This window comes from Lissotriton vulgaris, chromosome 6, assembly GCF_964263255.1.
Source record: "Lissotriton vulgaris chromosome 6, aLisVul1.2, whole genome shotgun sequence".
NCBI lineage: Eukaryota > Metazoa > Chordata > Amphibia > Caudata > Salamandridae > Lissotriton > Lissotriton vulgaris.
In genome coordinates, this window is record NC_141694.1 from 975,706,954 (window position 1) to 975,732,943 (window position 25,990).

Sequence of the window (25,990 nt, forward strand, 5' to 3'; positions counted from 1 at the left end):
CGTGGAGACGATGAAGATGAGACCTGAACTACTGTAACAAGACTGGGATTTAATGATTGGTAATGTGTGTCAGTGCATGCTGCTTTGGATGCTTGGGATGACGGGCTGCTCTCAGGTACGCAGTATCTTAAATTACTCGCAGCTGTTGTGAGACCAAGAGATTAGAGCTGATTCTGCTGTAAAATAAAATCCCAAATAGGCTTCTCCCAAGTCATCAACAATTCTGAAATACTTGTTGAAACCCTTATGTGTCTTTAGAACCCAATACATTTCCATATTAAAGCAGGAAATTGGATCAAACATAGTACTTAATGGTTTTCAAAACATTAGAAGCATACCAACTACTATAATGGTCAACATAGTGTAATGGTCTCCTAAGATAAATATTACAGTGGCCATCTTTGGAGAGAGAATGTTCAATTCTCCCTAGGTGGCCATCTTGTATTGTGTTTCATACCTATCACTATCGTCCATTATGTTAGCTGTGAGAGTATGAGGCTTACTCCAGGAAATAGTGGCAAGGAGCAGGCTATCTTTGGCATCAAGAGTATAGCCTTGGAATATCTCACAGGGGGTGCTTGGCATGGTTCCTTATAAAATCAGCCCCATTGTATTTGCGCTCTGCTTACCGAGAACCTGGTTTAAGTGCAGTTGTCATCACCATCTAGAGCTATCTACAGGTAAAATAGGCGAAACTGCCTCATACCACAACGCTAGGATTAGGGACCCGGACCTTGTACGTGAGCGCGAGGACAAGCTGAATTGTAACAGGATGCCTGTCTTTGATATTTAGCATCTCATGGGAGCATTCATCAGCTCACTCGCATTTACCTGAATCGAACTTCCTTAATCCTGAGGGAGGGGGAGTCCATGGTGCCCACTGGATTTACCATATCTTTTGCTATTTGCATGTAATGATATAATGCATTCCAACATATGCCCTCAGTTACCATGTGCAGTGTATCACAGCTAAGGTGACCATGCCTCTCTGCAACACTAACGTCTAAAAAGTACAGCTTCTTGAAAATTAGTAGTTTACTTCATTTCTGTTTAATCCCGTGAGGTCTGTGCATACATGATTTATTTTCGGTCAGTTAAATTAGCTTGGATTTAGGCTACCGTTTTCAGGCTTGGTCTTGAATAGTGAGAGTGTGGGCTAGGAGCACTGGGAATAATTATGTTGTTTAATCAAAATGTGCTAATGAAAATCTCTGCAAGATAAAACTTGCATGCTCATGAGTGAAACCCAGCATCAGATACTTTAAAAATATTTCTGATTTCTATGTCCATGAAAAAAGGCAAAATAATGCCAGGGTCCTAAAAGGTTTCTTAGTAAAGAAAATAAATTATCTATTTTTCCAGCTGTTGTGGCAGTCACACATTGATGTTTTCTACTTTAAGGGCGAAACTTGACGGTCCTATTTTAATTTTTTTTATTTGGGAAGGAAGTGCATTCCACCTTCCTGAATGCTCCAGGATACAGGATTTACAAAAAGGGGAGAAGGGTGGTAGTGTTCCCAATGGGAAACGTCCGCACACACTCTACAAAAACACTTGTTATTTCTAAATTAAGTACACATCAAAATAGTCAATTTCTTGTAAGGAAAAGAGTAATCAATAGGGTGCTATAGAAACTCAGGGCACCTACCACCTAAAGATGCCGTTAGTACACACGGGAAGTGTGTCACATGAATTCAGACAAAATTGAGAAACTTATAGCAGCACCTTGTGATGTCTAAATTTGCTGGGAATACCTGTTGTTTGGAATTAAAAGAATAAAGATTGAAGAAAACAAAAATAAGTGGACTATATTTTGGAACCCTATGTCTGAATAATTGCTATTGAATGTCATATTGTCAAGTGTTTTTTTGCTTACTCTATAAGTAGTAGAGTCTGATTCATTGGGGGCTTTTTACTTGTGCCCTAACTATTATAATCACTGATCTACAGGAGTGCTGCTATAAGTTTCTCAATTTTGTCTGAATACAGGATTTACAACACTGGTTGGGCCATGCATGCCGTTTCTTTGCTAGTGTAAAAACACTTGCCTGAACCATGCATATCCGTGGTCTAGTGTCTAAATAGGCGGGTAGAGGAAGCATTGGAACCGGAAGTTCCGGACGTGGACAGGTAAGTGGGGCCACGGCTGGGGGCTAGTTTCTTAGGGGTGGGGGTCAGTTTTCGGGCTCAGGGCAGGGTGGTTGAGGTAATTTCTGGAAGGGGCAGTGTTTTGGGCCTCAGGGCAGGGGAGGGGACAGGGAAGTTGTAAGGGCTAGCGGGGTAGTTTTTAGGGGTGAGGGTCAGTTTTAGGGTATAGGTTGGGGGGTCGGGCAGTCTTTTTAAAGTGGGGCAGGGTTTTAGGGATCAGGCGGTGGAGGTGGTCGGGGTTGTTTTAAGGACTAGGGTCGTGTTTTGGGGAGGGGGTTTAGGGGTGGGGGTCGGTTTTAGGGCTCAGGGCGGGGGGTCGGCTTAGTTTTTTTAAAGGGGGACAGGGTTTTGGGCCTCAGGGCGGAGGACGGGTTAGTTTTAAGGGCAGCGCAGTGGTAAGTTTTACGGCTCAGGGTGGGGGGGCCAGGTTTGGGTAGTTTTGGTAAAGGGGCAGGGTTTTAGACCTCGGGGAGAGGAAGGGGTAGTTTTAAGGACAGGGCGGGTCGGTTTTAGGGCTTAGAGTGGGGTGGCAAAGTAGGGGGATAGGATTTTTGGGCTTGCCGAGGGAGTGTGGGGTAGTGGTAATTTATTTCACATATCCCTTTAGCTAACATGCCTTTACAACGAAATTTGTTGTCAAGACATGCATGGTTAAGGCGCATTCATTGTTGGGACCGTGTTGTAGAGGCAAGTGTGGTTCAGCCATGCATGATTCTATCGTGCAACCGACACGAACCTGGGATAGTTCTTTGACAGGTACCCAGTCTCCAACACAAATGTAATCATTAAGCTTACCAACACTGTGTTTCTTATCAAATTATTCTTTCATCTTTGTTTGTACACCCTGAACTTTGGGACAAATATGTCTATTCATATCCCTCTCATGAACAGATGGTGTTTGTTAATCCTTCAACCATCTCGGGCACATTCTGCCAGTAGCCACCCGACTCATGAATTCAAAAGGTGATCTACCGGTAACAGAATTGGGATAAGTTCGATGAGAGAACAACATACTGTCTACTGCCTCTTTTACATTTGACTTGTTTTTAACAGCCCACTGTACACACTCAACCAAGGTTTGATTCATCTTCTCAGTCAAACAGTTGGCTTGAGGGTGATACAGTGCGAATCTCTTGTGAACAATACCAGTTTTTTTCTAAGTAATCTTGCATTTCTGCCGGAACAAATTGTACCCCGTTGTCAGACACTTAACTCATTAGGCTGGCCTTCATAAATCAGCTGTAATAATCAACTAAGACTATGGCGTACTTGTGCTTGATTGAAAGTGAGCTAAACGGTCATATAAAATCTACTGCCAACTTAGACCAATGTCTGTCTGGTAACCTCACAGGATGGAGTGGAGGCGTAATAGTTTTTAAACATTTGTCACTGGTAACACAAATTACACATTCACTGACAGTTTTTTCTATTTCACTGTACATACGGGGCCACCAATAAACAGAACAGATCTACATTTTAGGGATAGTTTGGCCTAAGTGTCCCTCATGGTCAGCTCGAATGATCCTCGATCTCCATAACTTAGGATGAATTAATTTGTCTCCCCTCAAAAAAATGATATTGTTTTCCATGGTTAATTCATCTGCAATTTTAAAGTATGGTTCGAGATCTTGTGGCAAATTTTCCTCTTTAGACCACCCTTGCACAATATAATTCTGAGCCATTTACAAAATGTCATCATTCTCCAAACAACTCATCTACTCTGGGCCCAAAAGTCTACCTTTCATGTGCATCAATGACAGCTATCGGACACTCCTCATCTAGTTCTACTATATTGTCAACAGCGTCCTTTGATGGTGATCTCGACAAAAAATCAGCTCTGATGTTCTTGCCCCGAAGTACGGGTTTCATGTAAAAAAAAAAACTGCAGCAATTTGGCACTCAATCTTGCTAACTTCGGTGAGAGATCATGGATAACTTCACCACCAAGGATCCCCAGTAATGGTTTATGATCAGTAACCATCTGAAACGTCTTGCCCCAAATGAAACTATTGAATCTTTGGACAGCCCAAAAACATGCTAAGAGTTCGTTCTCAATGACAGATTTTTTTTACTCATTCTCCCTTAATGCCCGTGATGCAAAGCCTACCATCCTCTCCACCTGACCATTTTCCTGAGACAATGTAGCACCTAAGCAGCTGTTACTAGCATCAACCGTAAAAATAAATTTAACAGAAGGATCATACAGTGCCAGTATGCCTGCTGACCCTATTTCTAATATCAAAATGTCAAAATCCTCTCAACACCCTTCATCTCACTTAAACAACTCCTGTTTTATAGCAACCTCCTGAGATTTTCTGTTTTATCAGCAAATACTTTTATGAACTTTGCATAAAATTCACAAATCCCTAAAAAATATGAAACCTGCTCTTTGGAGGTGGGAACTGGGGCTTTGGTGATGGCATCCACAAGAGCTTGGCGTGGTCCCGCCCCTTTTTCAGAAATTACATGCCCCGAAAATGTAATACTGGATTTTAAAAATTCACACTAACTCAAATTGGTGACTATACCTGATTTCTGTAATCTCTTTAGTACTATGGTTATGACCTGATTGTGTTCCTGTAAATCTCTTTCTGTAGTGAAAATGTCGTCCTCAAACGTGATAACCCCTTTCAACACTGACTTCATTATCCGTTGAAAAACGGAGGCCCCTGAAGCCAGACCAAATGGCATTTATTTAAACTGAAATGTACCCACAGGTGAAACAAAAGCAGTAATGTGCCTTCATGATTGCTCTAGCTCCACCTGGTTATACGCAGATGCTAAGTCAATCTTGCTGAAAACGCTTGCCCCTGCAAAACTTGTCAGAATGTTGTCTATTCTAGATAGAGGTCCAAATCAATGCAAATCCTCAAGTCACCTGTTCTCACCTGTTCTCTTGTGGGCTATAACAAGTGGAGAGAACCGCAAAGAAGACTTTACTGGTTCAATGACTTCTGCAACAGACATTTTCTCCTGCATATTGGCTTGCTCTTCTGACTCTAAAAGGTCTGTTCCTCAATGTGTGCTTGACTGGTACCACATTGTCTCGAACCTTAATTTTGTGCTGGAATCCTTTAACTCTACCTATCTTTAGTTCTAAAACTTTAAGGATTTTTTTTTATCCAGATACAGTTGGTTTCTGACTCTTGTTCCCTATTCAATGAAATTTGAACATCCTTTCCGGACCTCAAAGTCATGCCAAAACGTCATGCCAAAACGTCCTTCATGCTACCAGCTTTGATGTTGAGTCCTTTATTGGCGACATACAACTTCCCTACAATTATCTTCTCTTTGAACTGCAATGTAGTCTCGAAATAACCTGACAACTCAAAACGTTTCATATCATATGATACCGGACACCTGTCTGGTGGTTTCAATTCTTTGTTGGACCAATTATCTTTAAATATAACGTCAGAGATGATGGTCATATTGGCACCCGAATCAACCAGTAACTTTAAAGCGTTGCCATCAACAATTATATCAGTTTAGGGATCTACGCAATCTGATTCTTCATGTTCGGTCACAACTAACACTACGTCTTTAGATCTTTCTGTAAGCTCAACCATGTCTTCATGATACTCAGTCACCATAATAACCTCACTTTTCCTTGACTGGCCCACTTTGACATAAGTCCCTATTTTCCCACATGATTTACACACCATGTTAACTGCCATACAAACTTTACCTTTGAGGTTATGTTGAGCATAACCACATCTAAAACATATTTTTAATGTTAGAAAAAATTATTATTTTTGTTCATGACTCTGAAATTCATACCTTGGAACTTCATGCTTTTTCTTTGGGTATGACAACTTGCTGGACTGTTGCCCTTTCATACTATTATCAGAAACAACATGGACTCCCACACCTTCTTTTTTTGCCAACTCTTTCAAAGCTTTGTGTGAGATTTCAATACTTTTAACAATGTAAAAGGTTTGATGACAAAGGATTTTTTTTTATAAGTCAATAACTTTTCCTGAACAGATTTGTCCCAACGTCTGACAACATTATTGATCCCTTATAAGTTGATTAATAAACCCTTCAAACTTGCAATCTGCTGCAAGCATTCCTAATGCTGCAAGATATGAATCTATTGATTCCTCCTGGTGCTGCTATCTGGTCTGTTGACAAATAAACTGGTTTGCACATCAAACTGTTTTTCAAGCTTCGTTATCGCTAATTGATATTCATCAAGTTCCTCTTCTTCATCTGACTGTTCATAGACTGAAGGTAGATGTTCATAGACTGTTTTCCCTTCTAACCCTAAATTATGTTCTAAATTTCTCTCTGTGTTGTTTACTGAGAGTCTGGTCATGACAGTCAGCACGGCCAGCTAGATGTTTATGGTACTGTGGCCAAGTTTATCATGCGTGAACGAGCTCACAGTCACTACACCTAGTGAATTCTGTCAGAAACAGACTTTCAGAATATGAGCGGTTCGTATGGTTTATTACTGACTTTTGAAACACGTTAAATAAGCTGTTTTCATTAATTACAAGCAGTAAAATTTTAAGAGGTGTGAAGGATAGCGCAAGCCCTTACCGTTGGTGGTTTGCAGACTGACAATTGGCCTTGTTTCTCTAAGCCACCTACAGGGCAGAAGACTGTCACCATGATTGTGTAACTCGCATACTCTACCTTACGTTGCCTGACTTTGCCTGACCTGGTAGCGGCCATATTGTTTGTGTCCACTAGCTTATAATCTCTCAAGACAATATCTTTCACCGCCTGTCGCTCCTAAATACTTTGTAAAAGCACGTTCACCTGGAGATTGTAAAAATGGAAGTGGTGCGGTAACAGACTGCATAATGTTAAACGGTAAAGTACAGGTCAGCTGGTACATAAATTGATAAACCTAAACTTTTCAAAATTCTGAAAATTGAAAGGTACTAATCACGTCATGCGTACAATGCTTGACCAAAAAAGACTAACAGTTTGATGGCTATCAACCATGCATTCCACCTAGTGGTCATATAAATGTATTACTTAAAATAAGAAAACTTAAATAGATAACCATAACCTGAAATATATTAAGCTCATGGATGAAAAAAGCGAACCAAACACTAAAAGCAAAGAAAAAAAATTGGGTTTGACATTTTTTTTTAAACAATTGGGGTGTAAGTGTGCCTGTCAATGCTGCACTGAAGTTTACTTGTGCATACTTTCTGCAATTAATTATGGTTTTAAAATTTTGATCTACATGTATAAACCTGTGTTGTAAATGGAGAGCCCACTAGTTTAGACTGCACGTTTTATTATCTTTAATGCTAGTTCTTAGAGACAGACCAAATTATGATGTGGGCGAAGTGTTTGCAAAGGTTCATAGCAGTTGCTTCTGTACACTGCAGAGTTGTCTTCTTTCTTTTACAAAACACTATTTACCCCAATATAATTGGTTTGTTTTACCCGTTGCTTAAAGATTATTACCACTGTCTTGAAGAATGGCAAATGCCTTCAGCAGGAGACTTGTATGTCAAATGTTGAAGTTCATTCCATAGTAAGGTATATATGTGCCTAAACAAAGTACCTTGCATTAAAGCGTCAATGTAGAGGCACCATTATTTTAAGTACACTGATAGGATAGTTTATCCAATACAGCGATATCTGAGAAAGAGGTAGGAATTCTTTGTTGGGAGCTAAACTTGCTTTGCCTGCTAACAAGTGCAAGTACATTCTTCGCAAATGTACACAATCCTACACAGCTCTGATCACATTACTTCTACAATCCTACACCTATATTTTTGGTTCTATGTCAGAAAAAGTTGTTGGAATCTTGCGAAGTCATTGGTTGGTGGGCATATTTAAGCATTTATGGGACATTATTTTCTTTCCTCCTTGCTTGTACTTAAAGCAACTTTTAGTACAACGTTCTTCACATTGATAACATGTGTCTAACATTTCTGGTAGTAGTCTAATTTCTTGTACGTATGTCCAATCTATCAAATATTTGTATTATTTGCTGATCTTAATATGTTTGTTACCTGTCCGAATGGACAATGTTTGTGATGACCAACTGCCCAGGTTTTTACCAAAGGCCTAATCAAATACAGTATCGCTGGAAAGTCTGTTGTATTGTCAACAGTAGTTGGATGAGGATTTAAATCTTACCCACATCTGGACTGCAAGATCGAATTGCGTCCCATTGTGCTACTGTTGATTTTTTTTTTTTAATATATATCGCAGATTCGACCCGACGATATCGAGCGCTTTACGTGAGCACCAGTTGTGTTACAAATGGACACATTAATTTTGTTAGGCACAGGGTGCTTAAGTGATTTGCCCTGAATCACAGGATGTTGAGCGTCCCTGCTGAGACTCTAACCCAGTTTCCCAGCTTTGAGGTCATCTGCTCTAGCCGTTAGGTCAATTGACACTGTTTGGTGCCATCGTGCCTGTTTTCATTTGATTTGGTAAGTTGCCTAGATAGCTATGCCAAGCACCTCCTGAAACTGTGAAGTCCCTCTGGTTATTGAATCTTATCTAGGATGTCCATCGCAACAAAGCACTACCTGCCCCCTATTACTAAATAGAAGTATGCTTCCTCGAAAGTCTGTTTTCTCAGTCGAGTTTGAGTATCGGGAGGGCAGGTGTACCAGCGCAGTCTCCATTACCAATCTAGTTTTTCCATGTGTTCCTCTTCCATTGTTCTACTAATAGCGTTGAAGGAAGAATCTCAACTCAGGTTATCATTATTCTTTTCCAGTACCCTACTTAGTTAAATATGATTCACTGTTATCTGACAGTGCGGTTGGATCAAAATCATTCCACTGTTGCATTATTTTTGTATAGTAATATTGAAATGATAGCGCTGTTTAAGAGTCCATTTGGCAACCCAGGTCATACTAGGAACTCTTTCTAAATTTAAGGACTTTGTACTCCGAGCATTCTTTTTCGGATGTTAATGAGAATGTGGAAAATAGAGTTGATTTGGTTGCAAGAACTATCCATACATCTCTGGTGAGGCTCTTTGGAGATATTGACTGCCCACTTAAAAAATCATTACTTTGTCTTGTTACCTTGGCCTGTTGCTTGAAAGAGCCTCGAATTATAAGTACACCCAAGCAAAGTAAGCTGCTCTTTACAGAAAAACCTGTGATACCATATAGTGTTCCTCTAATGGATGGCGTCTTCTAATTCCATTTTATGGGCATAACAGTATCAACTGGCAGTTACCTTCCTGATGGTTGCCTGATCACAGCTGTAATGGTTTTCAATTCTCAAGGAAACCCAGTGTATTGAATGGTCTGTGAGGTTCCAGTTTAAATTGCTCACTCTTCTGTCTGCAGTCACTGATTATTCTATTTTTCCCTTCAGTCTGATTCAGATTTTGAAGACGAATACTTAACCCTTTATCAACTCAAACTGTATATCTTTGTTTAAAAATGGGTTACTGTTGTTGCAGAGCTGATGGAATTTGCACCGTCCGAGCGCTGGTGCAAACTTACGTACAAGCTGCACTCGAATGAATGTACCTTTAGCCTTGGGGTAAGGTTTAACATCAACAAATCAACAATATATCAATGACCGGAAAGCATATTTGGCCCCACAAGTATGACAGAGGATTAGATTTGCAAACCATTAAGGTTTATTGGCAGATTAGCAAAGTTAAGAATTCAAATCATTCAAATTAGTCATGAATCAGAGATCGTCCTATAAGTGCATTTTTCAGTATAATTCCATGTTATCTTAAATAGCAAATACAAAACAAGCTATTTAAAGTTGTCCTAAACAAATCGAGCAAGTTTCGTATTCCCCAAACGAAATTCCCTAAAATGCTAAACTGAAAGGAAATCAAGAAATTTGTGCGAGAAGTCAAGCAGAAGGTGTAGCAAATAAGCCTCTAAAATACAAAATCAAATAAAGATTCAGTCGGGTAAAGAAAGAATGATTTTCTCAGGAGCCTTAATCTTTGACCAGGAGCAAAATAAGGTATCTGATCTCAAGAGAATGGAAAAGGACATCTGAATTCAGCTAGCTCAGCAATGCACAGTTACATCCTACAATTCTTTACCTTGATTGGACAACTCCCTACAGTTCCCATAAACAAAACTAATCAGAATCTAACATTTCACGATAAAACAGTTTGTCTTTTTCCCAAACATCACACAATGGAAGGTTTTAGGTGCACAGCCTTCAGGAGTTGTATCGTAGCAGGACGACACAACTCAGTTGGCCTGTCCTCAGCACAGGTGCAGAGATTCATTATTCAGTTATCAGTGAAACACAGATATGCAATTATCATAGAAAGCAAAACATTTTGCAACAATCTAATTATTGTGAACTACTTTAGCATGGCTGCTGAAACGATAGAAAGAACACAGCAGCCAAAGGTACATTTTCGTGTCCGTGTGAGTCATTTGAACTGAGGCCTACATTAACCATGGCTATCTTAACACACAAAAATTACACATTATATATTTTATGCAAAACATGAAATAGCGATAGCGCATCACCACTGTCCATTAAACTGCGGGCTTCAACTCAAAAGGTGAATTGACAGTTATTTCTACTATATTATTCATATCACAAGGTCATTTTACTCTGAAGGAAATGTTCTTACACTTTGTATTACCATTAGTGAAGATTTCTAGGCAAGCAACCTCTGAAGTTCATAAACATCTGCATGATGGTCAACATATTTCTGCCAATGAGTTGCTCACTTTGCCACTGGATTCAAGCTAGCCTGGCTGATGACAGCTGATTAGCCAGAAACCGGTACCAGGATGCTTGTTTCCGGTCCAGGGAAGACATGGCTTGGCAGTTCGGGCTGGACTGTTCCTATGAGGCACAGGGTCAGACTGATTTGCATATGGCTGGGTCCAAACTGGGGTGGCAGAGTGAGCTAATGAATGATGATGGATTAAACCCAGATCAGTTGACTGGGGGTGAGTGCTTGCAACGTTCAATACTCCGTCCATCATCCCCTTTGGTTTTGCTTCATGGGTTTATGACAGCACAAGTCATGAGACATTCATCGGGAGCTTAACCCTTTCGATGCTGGTGACGAGCTCAGCTCGTCATGATGCACGGTTGAGCTGTGCTGATGACGAGCTGAGCTCGTCATGAATACAGCCTAGGAGCAATTTCCAGCACTGGGGGGGAAAACGCCCAGCAGCCATGTGGTTAATAGTCCTGATGAAAGACTATTGTGTAAGATAGATAAATTCATAATATGCCTGGATAGTCTTTAATCTTCTCATTATGGTATTAGCATTAAAATACCATATACAACCACCCCTACACTATTTTACCTCATAAGGCGCAGTAGAATAAAAGATGGAAACTCTATTAGAAAAAGCTAATCTAGTTAAGAAACAGTCTGAACAAGGCTCACATTGGACTTGCATCTGACAAGATGAGCAACCCTATGATGAAGCATCTCACTGTGTGTGGGCAAGGGTTTGTGTCCTTTTATAAAGAATATTGAGCCTCAACAGGACATGTATACAATCATTAGGAAACTGTATCTAACTTCTTCATTATACAAGCTAGTAGGGTGTTTAGGTAATCCATAAAACAGATCTCTCCCTCTCCACGCTGGAGTTATTAGTGTGATTTTCCGCTTCCGTTTTGGTTTGATGGTGATCCTGTTTCAGACCCCAGAGGCATCCTTTGTGGCTGAGGGTAATTGCCTGTCCTGTCTGTGTAAAGTGTGTATCCTGGGTTTTTAAATTGCGAAATATATTAATATCCTGGTGTATCTCTTAAGTCAAAAGGCACACTGGTCTCGTTTCTCCAGTATTGCTGTCCACCCCATTAACCTACATGCTAGGACCTTTGTCTCAAAATTGTATTACCAAGATCAGACTTTGTGGTAGATTCCAAAGGTGACCAACTTTTTTTATGGCTTTCAGTAGGACTCCAATGAGGCCAGATCGTTAGTGTCTGTATTTGGCTTATGCCTAGACTTATCTGGTCCTGTGTGGTTTTTAATGATGCTAGAACTCCTATATGCACTGGACAATCCCTACATCTGAAAGTCTGCTTGTTTCCATGTCTTGCTTGTTGTACAACACAGTTTATTAACCTGCTGCCTTTAATGTCATGAAACTGGCTGTTCCATGGTCTTCACATATATGTCAAACTTTGCTTATGTCAGTCTAGCCACGCTCGAAATTACCATGCCTTGTGTGTTCCTGGAATGGCTCCTAGCGATCCTGCCATAGGTGTCTATAAGATACAAATTATTTGTAGTCTATAGACATCCCTCAGTATGACATTTCTGTGGTTAAGGAGTAATTGAAAACGGATACTTTTATTATGAGGCTGTGACACTTTACTTATTTGGGCACAGTATCCGCTATTGAGCACAGTCATTTTATTGGGCCTGGTTTCCTCCATCGTCGAAGCACAGCAGCTGTCTTCTTTTCTCTGCCCTTAATCGGTTTCTGATCTTCTCTCTCGGTTTTCCTCACCCTAAAATAGCCACAGTGTCAGATTAGCTGGGCATGTTTATCCCACATTGTCCTAGCCATATTGGTTGGGGAACCAATGAGGTCTGACCATGCTGACTCTTTCGAACAAGGTTTGTGTATTGAAAGAGAGATCAACTGTGTGTACTAGTCATGCCTGATAAGGACTCATCATCCACTACTGCCTCAGTTAGGCAAGTCTCTATTGGGCCCAGGTAAATAAAAAATTATGATGCTGTAATTTGGGAAATTGTGTTACTCTTGTTACGCGAAATACCAGAAATTACGCTACATTGCATAAATATGTCTCCATTAAAAGCAAATTGATTGTACGGATCAATGCGAATGACCAAAACGTGAATGATTGTTGTTCTCCGCACTTATTTATTGTGACCTTTTTTTAATATCAAAATACATCCTCGCTTGTAAATGCAAGGATAGATTTTACCCTAAAATATACAGCCAAATAGCAGATTTGCAATTCTCCTAACAATACTTAATTTTGTGCAATTTTCCCAAATTTCGCATAATCATGTTTCGTAGGATATGAGACTGTTTATTTTTTATTGTGAACTCAATGCGGCAGTGTGTATTATGTGATAGCTTGTTCGGGATGAACTAACTAATCACTAACCACGTCCATGTTTACTCCACATAGTAGTGCACTCTTCTGTGAAAGGCTTAACGAGTTCTATGTTCACTATTGTCTTAACCGGGCAGTTCGCTATTAGCCAGAACACCATCCCGTTAAAAGAAATTGATATGCTTAATAAAACAGGAGTACGTCGAGTGCTGCTTTTTTCTGTTTACCCTTCTCCAATTGTCACACTCATTATCTCCTGTACCAAAATGTATAATGAGAGGATGTCACCCGAACACCTGTCCACAAGGAGGGGATAGTATTAATGGTTACGCATCTGTTTTTAATCTATGCAAAGAGCGTTTTATGGACAGTTTTGTTTTAAGACGTTTTTCGTTTTCTGTCTTTATTTCATTGTATTGCTATTCCTCTTGAATAACCTTCAAAGAAAACGTAAGCCGATATGTTATTTTGCGTGGGGGTAAAGGCTGTAACATGGGAAATGAGAATCATGGTTAAAATGCACAGCTTGTAAAACACCTTTAGCCTTGCCCTTTAATATTCTGCCTTTTCTTTGGTACTGTGTATGTTTTATTGCTTTATCTTCAATTACCAAAGTGAGATTGCACAGTGTAATGCTTTATAATTATTTGCCTGAAAAATTGTTTTGACCTTTCGGGAAAGAATGCATCTGCGTAAAAGGATTTAATTTATTTAAATATGTTATACACAAACTATTAGGCAGGATATATTTCACTGTAGGGAAAAGATCAGGCCGAGAAAGAACAGCTAATGACAGTGTGCAAGTCCTGAGTGCCATTAAAGAGCATTATCTCAGCGACGGTCACCTCTTACTTTATTTCTAAATGAAGGTGGAAAAATTCCTTTATCAAAAGCTTAAATGTACTTTTTTTAATAACTATTATTATGTTATTATGCCAGATGTTTTTCACACTATAATTTCGGGCACTTGAGGATTTGAAATACTTTTAAGTGGACTTGGGGAATGACTAGTGTACTGACATTTCTCTTTATAGACCTACGATCTTTGTTCATTGGTCTGTTCTTCAGCCTGTAGACCACTGTCATGCAGAAAGAAACCTAAGAACGTTATTAATAGTTTTGATTTTAATGGCTAGAGTTGTTTTTTTTCACTCCATTATCTCTAACCCAACAAGAAGAGTCACTCTTTTGATCATATTGATGGATGACTTATAGATATATGACTGTACTACTCAGTGTCTGAGTCTTTGAAGACCTCTCAAATTGACTAGAGTTCTAGATAGTAGGAATTGCGAATGCAGCAATGTGTTTTTTCTAAATAGACAGGTCAGAGACCTGCATTGTGAAGGATATAGTGCCACAGTAATACTTTCGTATTAACATTAACCATACATGTCAACATTTTGAACCTGGAAACATTTCGAAAAAAAATGGGGAAGGGGTGGGAGTGGTGGTATTTTCCCCATTGTCTTACATTAAAAAAGAGAGAATTTTAGGCTGGTGACATCTACAACATTTTAGGCTTAAAAATCCGGAGTCACCTGCCTGAATCGGGTCTGTTCACATGCATGGTTAAGAAACTGATTCAGAATTGCTCATTGGCTCAATGCAGGATCAATCATTCTGATGCTTGCTAAGCAGTTTTTTTTATGTGCCATTTCTTACAAAACAAATAGAGAGGAGAATGCTTTTAGGCCAATGTGAATTCGTTTTTTAAAAGTAGTTGGTGGGAGATGTTATAGGAGAAAGAGTACCTGCATGTTTTTTGTCATTGGCAAGACTGTGACATTTGAATACATTGTTTGTGTGTCACTCCTGCACACCAAGTGGGAATTACATGAATGTAGGTTTTTGGTAATGTGGTATGCTGTACAAATACAACTTCAAATTCTGATCTTACCATTAAAAATAAAACACATTTTCAGTAGGTGAGGCTACTCTAAACCATTCTTCTATATGATGATCCGTTTTGCATTATTAGTTGAATTTGAGCTTGAAAGGCTTTTGCACCTTAAGGTAATGCTTGTATAAATGGAATATTTTTGGATTTCCTTTGGTGGTTGTAGCTTATTGAAATAATCTAATTAATTCCTTTGTTAAATGATAATGTTAAACAATGTGATTACCTTTTCTAATTAGTCAAAGTGCACATTATAGTGTGATAAAACTGCTTATGCTTGAATAGGTCATTATGACGCAGCCCTGTGTTGAGTTGCTGTAAGCTAATCCTTGCCTCGTAAAATACATCCGGTCTCTTGTAGATGAAGAAAAGGTTCTGTGGAGGTCTGGATATGAGGAGAACCCCACTTCATATTTATCACCTTTTAAAGTGAATCCAGACAGCACGTGGCATTGGAGGAGACAACTGAGCTTGCATAACAGAATCCTATTTTCCTTTTGTATAGTGTATTCTGTTGGATTGACCGGTCCTCCAACCCCCTCCCCCCCGAAGGTGCCTAACAAACATGCTTGGATAACGTCCCTCTGTCCACCTAGACTTCAACTGGAGTTGCACTGCCAGAAAGTATCCCTCAAATGAAAGGGCCCTGAGGCCTCCCTGATCCACCAGCGGATGCAACTTCACCAGGGCAACTTAACAGCACCCATTCCCCTATACAAGGGAGGGAGCAGAGCAGGGTGTCCAGTTCCTTAAAGAAGGAACGGGGGTGACTGGAAGGTACGCAAAATAACATAGAAGACGAGGCAGAATGACTATCTTCGCCAGAGTAATCCACCCTATATAGGGGCAAGGGGGAAGGTCCTATAAAACTCAACCTGGGAGTGTATCCTTGCTAGATCCCATCCGTGGTTGTCCTCGTACAGGTCTCAGGATGTTTGGTACAGACAAACGCACAGATAGAGAGGTGCCTGCGCATGCCAGGCGGGAGTCGCCAATGCGCACACCTTGTGGGGGAAGGTCCGGACAGAAAGGATAGGCGGCAGATTTCACCCAGTTGACCCACAGTCCAGCTCGGCGGCAAAGGTTGACAGCATGACCCACAGAGGGTCAAAGTCGGCCAAAACATCTTGTGCGAAGAGGAGCAGGTTGTCTGTATAGAGGGGCACGCTGTGGGTCTCACCTGCTAAGGAGATACCCCAGTCCATCCCCTCCCCCCAAGGCGAACAACTAGGGGCTCAATAGCCAGGGCAAAGAGTAGGGAGGAGAGAGGGCAACCCTGGTGCGAGGGGGGAGAGCGCACAACCCTGGTGTGTCCCATGACCCTCTGTGAAGGGGGCCGAGATGTAGCAGCTTTAATGGATCTTGGAGGAGGGAATATAATAATTTCGTGTATGCTAAGAGTTTGGGCCCCACTCCCACACAGTGGAGCACAGCAGAGTGGTAAGGCCAAGACAGGGTGTTAAATCCCTTCTCCAAGTCTGGGACAAGGCAGGCAGTGCGAGGAAGAGGACCCCCGCCCAGTCCTGGACTTGGAAAGGGCGACGGATGTTTGGTGAATTGCTCCCGCGGGTGGCGAAGCTGTTCTGGTCTAAGTGTATAAGCCCGTGAAGGAGCTGGGCGTAGCGGACGCCTAGTATTTTGCTTAGGGTTGGGTCTCTGCCTGGCTTTGGGATCGAGACCGAGATGGACTCGCGAAGCGAATGGGGAAGTTCACCTTCCTCCAGGGCCGCCCTATACATTGCCCCCAACTTAGGCGTTAAGAGAGCTGAAAACACGCTGTAGTATTCTAAAGGTAAATCATCTAGGCCTGGGGTTTTATCTCGAGCCAGCTCAAGGATTGCCTGTTTTACATCAGTCAGCGTGATCTCCGCATCCAGGGAGGTCCGTGCAAGAGGGGAATTCTGGGAAAGGACGAGGCCACCTAGGAGCTAATTGTTCCAAATGGTCAGTCCGCAGCGGTCGGTATATGACGGCATAATAGTTGGAGAATGCTTGCAAGATGACAGATTAGGTGCAGATCTTGTCACCGGATGGGGTGGCCACCTCCATAATGGGACAGGATTCAGTGTCCTGTCGGATCAACCAGGCCCTGAGTGCACCAGATCTGTCACCCTCTTGTGTGTCCAGGCGGGGAGAGCCTTAAAGTTGTATCTCCTCATGTCTTCGAGAAGTTACGCATGGATGTTCTTGGCCTCTGCCAGCCTGGTCATGGAAGCTGGAGTAGTGCCGGCAGCTTTGCTATGGGTGGCCAGGTGGTGCTCAACCTTCTTCAAATCTCTCTAGCACTCTGCGGGCTCCTGCTATCTGGCTGTTACAAGCGCCCCTAGTCATAACTTTGAAGGCGTCCCATTCCAGGATCCTGGTGGACGCCCTTTTTGTGATTTTCAGAAAAGTAATGGCAGATGTTGGTTTCCTGCTTCAGGCGGAGACCTAGTCTTCAACACAAACTCGGGACAGGCTCTAAGTGGAAGTATGGGGTAAGGGAGGCCTCCACCTAAGGGTCAGCAAATGCGCATCATGATCAGAGAGGACCCATCTTAAGAAATCTGTATGCTGGGTCAAGGGACAACAGTGGGAGAGCAGAGGAAGCGGTCGAGGTGCACGTAGAGGTTATGTGGTATAGAGTGAAAAGAATATAATTTTGTCGTGGAGTGTCGGTATCTCCATGCGTCTGTCAGCGACCAGTGGTGTGGGGAGAGTTTGGGATCTAACTTAGGAACGGTTGAGTACACAGTTGTAGTCTTCCCCCCCCCCTAGTATCCCTGGCGTCCATATGTAGTGGGCCAACTTGCTGGACAGAGATTCCGAGAATTTCCCCTGACCTATATTGGGTGTGTAGATGCTACCTAGGATTTCAGGTTGCCCATCCAAAATGTCCCTCATGGAGTGCGTACCGACCCTCTGTGTCAACCACCCTGTGAGTTTCTTGGAATGGGACCTCGGGACGGATCCATACCATGGCCCCTCGCACAAACGCTGATTAGGTGGTGGCACAGAAGATGCCCCTCCACTGCTGACTCAGTCGTTCCAGCTCCTCAGTGGTGAGGTGCGTCTCCTGTAAAAATGCTATCTGCTCCTGTTGGCATTTGATTTAAGAGTATACCGCATATCACTTTCAAACAGTGTGCATGGCTTGTGCATTAAGAGAGAGAAGTTTGGTATCAGTGGAAGGAGTCATGACAAGGTGTTATGGGTTTATGGGAAACACACCAGAGGAGCATGTCCCCCAAAGTTGCTCCTGACCCCTAGGCCCGATTGTACCCACCAACCGTGTTGTTGGTGTTGGAAAGAGGCAACAAGATAGTGCCGCAACTGGGGAGGGGAGTGTTACCAATACCAGGGACCTACAGCAACTCACAGCACGTCCAAATGGAATATAGTTCAACTACTCTGATATATGGTGGAGGGCAAGCCGCGCTTTTGCCTGGAGTAGAGGAGATGAGCTGCTCATAAAAAGAGCCTAAGTGTGACTGGAAGGCCAGCAGTGGCAGGGAAACATAACCTCAGTATGTAAGTGGTATTAAACTGGGGCAAGGGTGGAGCACCGAGGGACAGTTAAATGAGAGTATCCGTCGTCTGGGGGATCACAATGGGAGGTGTCGGCAAGTTGGCCCGGTAGGTAGGCTCCCTGCTGGGGTCCACCTCAGAGGTGATAATGAGGAGGCCCCTCTCATCATCCATGGCTGCCAAGACAGTTCCAAGTCTGCCGCCTGCAGGGTACGCCTCAGGTCAGCAATGATTTGTTCCAGGTTAGAAGAGCTATCCATGAAATCCCAGGGCAAGGATCTTGTGCGTGCCCGGTACTTTTCTTGCCCTGCTGTTTGCCTCGAGATCCCGCGGCCCGCAGGGAGCAATCAGCGTATGGCGGCCGCGAGTCTTACGAGTGCTGATCAGGTCAGTCCCATGCTTCAGCGAGGTTGGTGAAGAAGTAAAGAGCCCCCCTCAAAGATGTTCTTGAGTCGTGTTGGAAATTTAAAAAACTGTGAGAATTGTATACCCCGCAGGCGGAGGCAACGCTTCACCTCTAGGAAGGAGGATCATTGGCGCTGAACAGCCTAAGTGTAGTCGGGGACTAACATGATGTGCTTTTTCTCCACTTGGAGGTACCCACTCCACCCTGTGGCTCGAAGCAACGCATCCCTGTCTTTGAAGTGAAGGAGTTTTTCCCAGAATCTGATGAGGGGCAGCGTGCTGGGGCATGAACCTCTTCGAAGGAGAAAAATGGGAGTGAGCTCTGAGATGGCCGTGAATGACTTTAACCAGGCCTTTAAGTATGCCATGGGGTCAGTTCCTTCAACCCCCTCCAGAAGTCCCAAAATCTGGATGGTGCTCCTCCGGGAGCGGCCCTCCAGGTTGTCCCCCTTGCATTCTAGTTATGTACCCCGACCCTGAAGGTCATGAATTGCCACCTGGTGATCCTTTATGAGAGGGTGCAGGGCAGAGAGGGCTTTCTCTCCGTTTGAGACCCTCTCCGCAAGCTTACGGTGGTCCTCCTGGAGAAAGTTGGGGTTGGTGGCCAAGGTTCCAAGTCTATATTCCATGGCCATGCTGGAATGTTGTACGCCACCAGCACTTTTTCCAGCTTGTAAGATGTGGTAAGATCCGGTCTGTTTGCCTCCTTCCCCTGCAGAGCGCCAGAGGCTGGAGAGGGCCGCCCTGCAGGGGCAGGCATCAGAGACCCAGTGGCCAAGCTTAGTCTGCCCATGTTGTTGGGCAGTCCCGCATTGTCTGCTGAGGGGCCCGGCGGGGGAAAAGCTAGTCAGTGAGACGGATAGGATGAGTGTAATGTCTAGGGCAAAGCAATGCCCCGACCTCAGTCTAGCAACGGTAAGCACCCGCAGCAGCTCCCAGGACAGGTGTTCACCCCAGATGGGGAATCCCCAGGGAGTATGCAGGGGCCACGCCCGCGGCTCCGGCCGCTGGTAGATGGTATCCAAAAAGAGAGAGATGTGGGGGGTGGGGGGTGCAGGGCCCCGGGCCTGAAAGGTGGCCCCGTGCCCCAGTTGGACTGTCGATTCAGGGGACCAAGAGTCATGAAACCACCAGTGGCTCCGTGGGGGATTTCTCCCCGCCAAGGTAAGGTCGGGGTGAGCAGTGGTCAAAAGAAGGTCATCCGTAAACCAGGGCATCAATGAATGTCCGCAATCCAACAGCTGCATACTACCGCGCCTCGATTATGGCGCTGAATCAGGAGCCAGACGTCACAAGGGGGCATCCCCCAGGGGAAGTAGTCAGCAAGTGCTCCTCCCACCCCTGCCGCTCTCATGGCCAGGGAGCGGCTGAAATAGACAGAGCTTGGCTCTCCAGCTGAGGAGTCACCTCCGTGCCTCGATTCTGGGCCTATCCTGGAGATTAGTAGAGGGCCCAGGCTCAGGAACACCACTGCAATCGCACCTATCTAGACCCATGCCTGAAGCTAAGTAGGGACACTTCTGGAATGTTTGTGCCACGCCTCGATAATGGCAGCAAAAACAGGGGCCCAAGCTAATGCCCAACCCAGCCGCCGCTGCCTGGACATACCACTGGAATCGCCACTCATCCGGAGTCAGCAGCGGAGGCACGTTTTAAGGCTGGCGCTGCAGCAGTCCACTCTGTTCCTGGGGGGTCAGCACCAGTTTTCCAGCAGGCGACTGGGGCACGTCCAGTCCACTGTGGCACTACTTGGCCCCCCCGGACTAAGCTCTGCGGCGGTGCCGGATGTCACGGCCCCTGTGCAGGGTATCTTATCACATCTGCCAAAACATTTGGCTTGGTCAGTGCTTGTTCTGGAAGCTGTTTGTTCTGGAAGCCTTTCAGTCTGTTTAGGCACTGTTAATCAACGTCCCAGTGTACCAGCTCATTCATGTTAATTGTATTTACCTGCATTAGGGCTTCCTTTGTTCGAGGGTGGACTTGTAACTGACTGCATCTCTAGAGTACCTCATAGTGTGTTGGAAGTGATTCTGAAGGAGACCTGTTTGTTCCTCACAAACCTATTTCCTCTATTTTTTTCTAATGAACATTGTTCCCATATAGTGGGATCCATGCTTCTTAGACCTGACAATTTTAGCATAGAATTCCCCCAAAACACTTTGCCTTTACCCTTCCTGTTTTGCTAAATTTGTTTTGGTTGGCTTTAGGACTCGACCACTGCTAACCAGTTCTAAGGTGAAGAAAATGTGCTTGTCCTCTACTCCTAAAACATAGTCAAATTGGCCTAGGCTTAATTGGCACACTTACTGTACTTTTAAGTCCCTACTAAATGATACTATATGTACCCGAGCCTGTAAATTATTTGCTACCAATGAGCCTGCAGTACTTATTGTGCCCCCACTAAAGTAGCCTTTTAAACGTGTCTCAGGGCTGCTACTGCAGCCTGTAGTACAGTTTTAAGCTGCCATTTCGACCTGGCAAAAAAAACATTTTAACACCTGCTGAGCTCGTCATGAGGCTCCGGTGCTCATGACGAGCTCGGTGCTCCCGTTAGTCATGAGCACTGTGGTGCTGTGCGGTTCCCCCCAGCACAGCGGGGGAATTACCCCCGCTGCGAAGGGGTTAAATGGATGTTTCAAGTACACGTGTAGCTAATTCCCTATGTGCACTGCTGGACTTTTTAACATTCAAATTTAAACAATGTATACACAAATACTTTGAATAGCTTTTTTTTTTTATTGTTTTTTATAATTTTTCAAATGCTTGGTTCATATTCAAAATCATGACACAAGTCAATAACAGTCTTAATTCAAAAGCATAAACAATAGTAAAATACAATAATTCTTGAAATGTGGAGTCCACTTTGTTCTTGCAACACCCTATGCATTTCGGGACATTGATCCCTTCCCAGGCGCCTCTGTATCAGAATAAATCCCAAAGCAATACTGTCAACCAAAACTTTAATTACAAAAGGAAACAATTACATCTACCAACAGTGGCAATTGTATGACTTTCTTGTCCAGATATCAGATAATTTACACAAACATCTTGTACAACCAAGTTAGTGGTGATTATAAGTGATGTAGAATTCTCATAGCGAGTCGATGTGACCCCCCTCGCCTTGCTCTGGAAAGTGAATGAATAATAGACAAACACAACTTCAACTATCCATAGTGAGTCACCAGACCTCTACCCATTTGTATCATCCTAGGTGCATGCCACCATTTAAATTAAATGCATACTCCCAATTTAGTGGAACCATCAGTTACTTTAAACATGAATAAAGACCGTCCAATCCTTCTGTGGATTAACGCAATCCTTTAATCAACGTGTTTGCATGTAGCCACTTATATCAACACCATTACTTTCACAAACATACCTTGGTTTATGGATTCGATCACATTAACCTTTGTAGGGATATGTGGATGCTCAGCCATCTTCTATAATCAGTAAGACGCCCTAAACAACAAATAATCACCAGTTATCAGCCAGTACTCAAAACTAGCTCTCCATTGTGCCTACACAGTCTCTGCAGAAACAGCTACTGGTTTCTTAGTGACCATAGGCACTCTTTCTCTGCTGCAACGACTGGGACGATAGTTGGTCCATTTCCATGCCTGCAAAGTCTATTGGTCGCTGTGTCTTCCAGGTGAGTAACTAACACAGTACTAATAAACTACAAACGAAATCACAGCTCTAGTAGCGGCCATCTTTTCATTGTACACATAGAACGTGTATATATTCCTGAAAAACGGTAACCATACCTCTCACGCCGCGCATAAATAAAACTACAGTGAGTTAACCACTTGGTTTTGTGAGCTTGATTACCAAGTTCAGAATTCATGATGTGATCAGTTAAGCTAACACAAAAGAAAAGTCACATGTCCAACCTCCTATTGTACTCATGGGGATAGAACCTAACGTTAACTAGTCTGTCCTCAGTCTGGATAAATCAAGTGTGTTGGAATGTTATTTCACTTGTTTGGTTAAATTATCATCATCATAGATTTCATCATCATGTTATGCCATTACATGAATGCACATTGTTAAACTTGTCAAACATTCATGTTCACTGTGGATAAACTCAATTTTTTTATATGTTTAATCTAATCAATATTCTATCATGATCCATGTCGTTTCTGTTATAGCCTCAAGTATACAAGCAATTTCTATAATAGCAGTTGATGTGTTGCTGATGTGTTTTAATTATGTCTGGTTGTTGTGCGTGTCTCTCAACACTTCAAAAATATCTTTTAAGAAAAAACTTGTGTCCATCTTGTCATAGAGTCCAAATGGACTCATGGTATTGACTTTTTTTATCCAGAAGATTTCTCTTTAAAGCAGTGTTTTAGCAGGATCATCGCCCTCTTTTGTGGTTATGCCTCTAATATTAGAAACGTTAGCTGAACGATGTTCTGCTGTTTTTCTAGCCAGCTTTCCACTAGGTTGGAGTTGGTGTTTTCATTGCGGATTATGCTTTTGTGTTCCTTGATCCTGATTTTCACTTTCCTCTCTGTTTTACTGATGTGCAGCATCCACATGGACACTTTATAGTTGGCATTTTCTTGTTCCAACCCTTTGTGCCTTCTCTGTGTCCTTGGTCACATGACTGAATAGCTCAGTCAGACAGTAACACACTAGAGGCTTAGGTTTGGTCATGCTCTACCCAGCCCCACTTATACTTCAAAGCCCATTGCCTCCTGCACACACAAGGCAACCTGAAAGCAGAACTGCACTGTCTTTTGTTACGCCAGACAATTTGGAGCCTTGACAGGGAAAGGGGAAGAACTTTCAAGAACCAGATGTGGGGGTAGGATAGGAACTACCCCCACCACCCCCACTCAGTGGCTTGCCTGTGTTATAAATATTGGACCTCCAAAGCCACTCAACAGAACAGTCTTGGACCTGTGGAAGTTACAAAAGTAGGACTGCCCTGCCGCCAGAGAACTGCCCTGCTGCTGAAGAATTGTCTTGCTGTTTGAAAAGGAAGACTCGACCTGTGTGTCTTCATCCCCAAGCTTCAGAGGCCTCCTTGCAACTGCTCAGCTGACGTGCTGCAACTAGACCTCCAACTGAACCCCCAAGCCCTTCTTGCCACTGCAGGAGTAAGTCCCTGATCTCCAAAAGGTGCCTCCCCAGGCCTGGATTCTTGCCTGGCATCAGAATGTACTCCTCTCCAACAAAAGGTGAAAAGCCTAAAGTTTGGGCTCCTTGCGACCACAAACTGGCCCATGTGCGTCAAGAGACAACCGCCTGTGAGGCTTGATCTTTGTGTCAACCGCGACTGCCAGCTGTGACAGACAACAAGAGACCTGCACTACCGCGCCTGTAATGCTCACCCTGCTCCTTGCAGCCTTCTCCTGCGTGAACAGAATGATTTGCACCAGACTTTGAAGGTAACTCTTAAGCAGGACTAACCTTGTCCCTATATCTAACCTGTGCTCTATCGCTGTTGGCCTTAACTTATGACTTCCCCTGGTTTAGCACAGCCAGATGATCGCACATGGCACTTTATGCTTGTAGGTGCTGCTTGTTCTGGTATCGAATTATTGATTAAAATTATACTCTAGTTTTTCTACATTGATTTAGGGTTCTTCGTGTGTTGTTTTTTCACTTTATGATCGCGTGCTGCATAAATGCTTTTCCAACTGCCTCTGCCTCGGAGTTAATCCTGACTGCCGAGTGTCAAGTTACCAGAGGGTTAAGCTCAGGTTAAGTTAGTGACTTGTGGTTCAAACCGACAAGTGTTGTGGTTTTTTGTGGTTCCACACTCCCCACCCCCTCCCAACTAATAACCCTATTTCTTACAATACTGTAGCATGACCTTCATGTTTGAATAATTCCCTGCAGTCTTTATTTCCAGGATCACAAAGATTCCTTGCTTACTCCCATTCTTCCACTGACCATCTCTGTGCTTTGTTTGTAGGAGAGGACACCCACATCCTTCTCATCGCTAGCTTCTTGTCTTCATCCCTTTTCCTGTCAACAAATAGGTTTCTCTTTTGATCTTCATTGTGGTTTTTTCTTTACCCCATCATATAAGCCTGCCCTCACTGTAGTACATCTATCCCTACATGTCCTGGTAGGTCTGTCCCATATATTTCTTTGTGCCCTGAACAATGGCCTAGTACTGTTACCCCTGCCTATACTTGGTACTTTTACCCCTACCTTTAATCTAGGGCCTAACCCCCCATTTACCTCCTAGCACCTCTAATCTAGCGTGTAACCTAGGACCTTTATTCAAATAGCAAGTGCCAGAACGATTGTGCTTTGTACTGCCACACTCAATGTCGTCCCAAATCCTGGGTGACCACCTCTCTAGGTTAACCGTTCCAAACATTAATATGCAATATTCAAACATTATTACACAAAATAGTAGACACACCAGCGCATGTAACAATTCCTCTTTTTGAATTCATATTAAAACATAGTTGTGCAGTCCAATATGCAAAAAAACAGATCCAGATGCATACAATTATTTACTCGTATTATCCGAAGGCAATATGGCGGTTTATTAGTAAAAGTTAATTTTTATTTCATCCTTATAACAACAATATAAAATCCAGCCAGCGCATTTCTTCCCAGATACAACAGGACTTCTTCACGGCATTAAATCCCGATCAGATTCTTACCTTTTCCTTGTTATAAAACTTCCCTCCAAAGTGTTGAGAGTAAGGTCTTCTGTTTATACTGTGTGTGTAAAGTATTCGTTTCTTCAACTCTTATTTTGAAATGCAAGGAGAGTCCTTAAGTCAACAACGTAATCTCCTGCACAGTGTGTTGTGGCGGGACGCCAGTAGAGTGAGTCCGTTTGACAGCTTCCCATAAGCGAGCAGCCCTTAATAACCCCCCCCCCCCCCCCCCCCGACTGTAACTTTACCAGTAAGTATGTGTTTTTTGTGTGTTAGTAAGGGAAAGTGTAAGAAAGACGTATGCCAATAACAATGACTAATGTTCGATAAGATTTTTTTCTCCCAAAACAAAAGCTTTATATTTATGCAATGCATTTATGGAAACATGGCAAGTATATCCTAT

At 43.0% G+C, this 25,990-nt stretch overlaps 1 protein-coding gene across 7 annotated transcripts in view; it reads left to right on the forward strand.

Annotated features, from left to right (window-relative positions):
* Positions 1–25,990, forward strand: part of PTPRK (protein tyrosine phosphatase receptor type K) — a 1,685,403-nt gene that overhangs the window by 1,001,078 nt on the left and 658,335 nt on the right. The window lies entirely within an intron of this gene.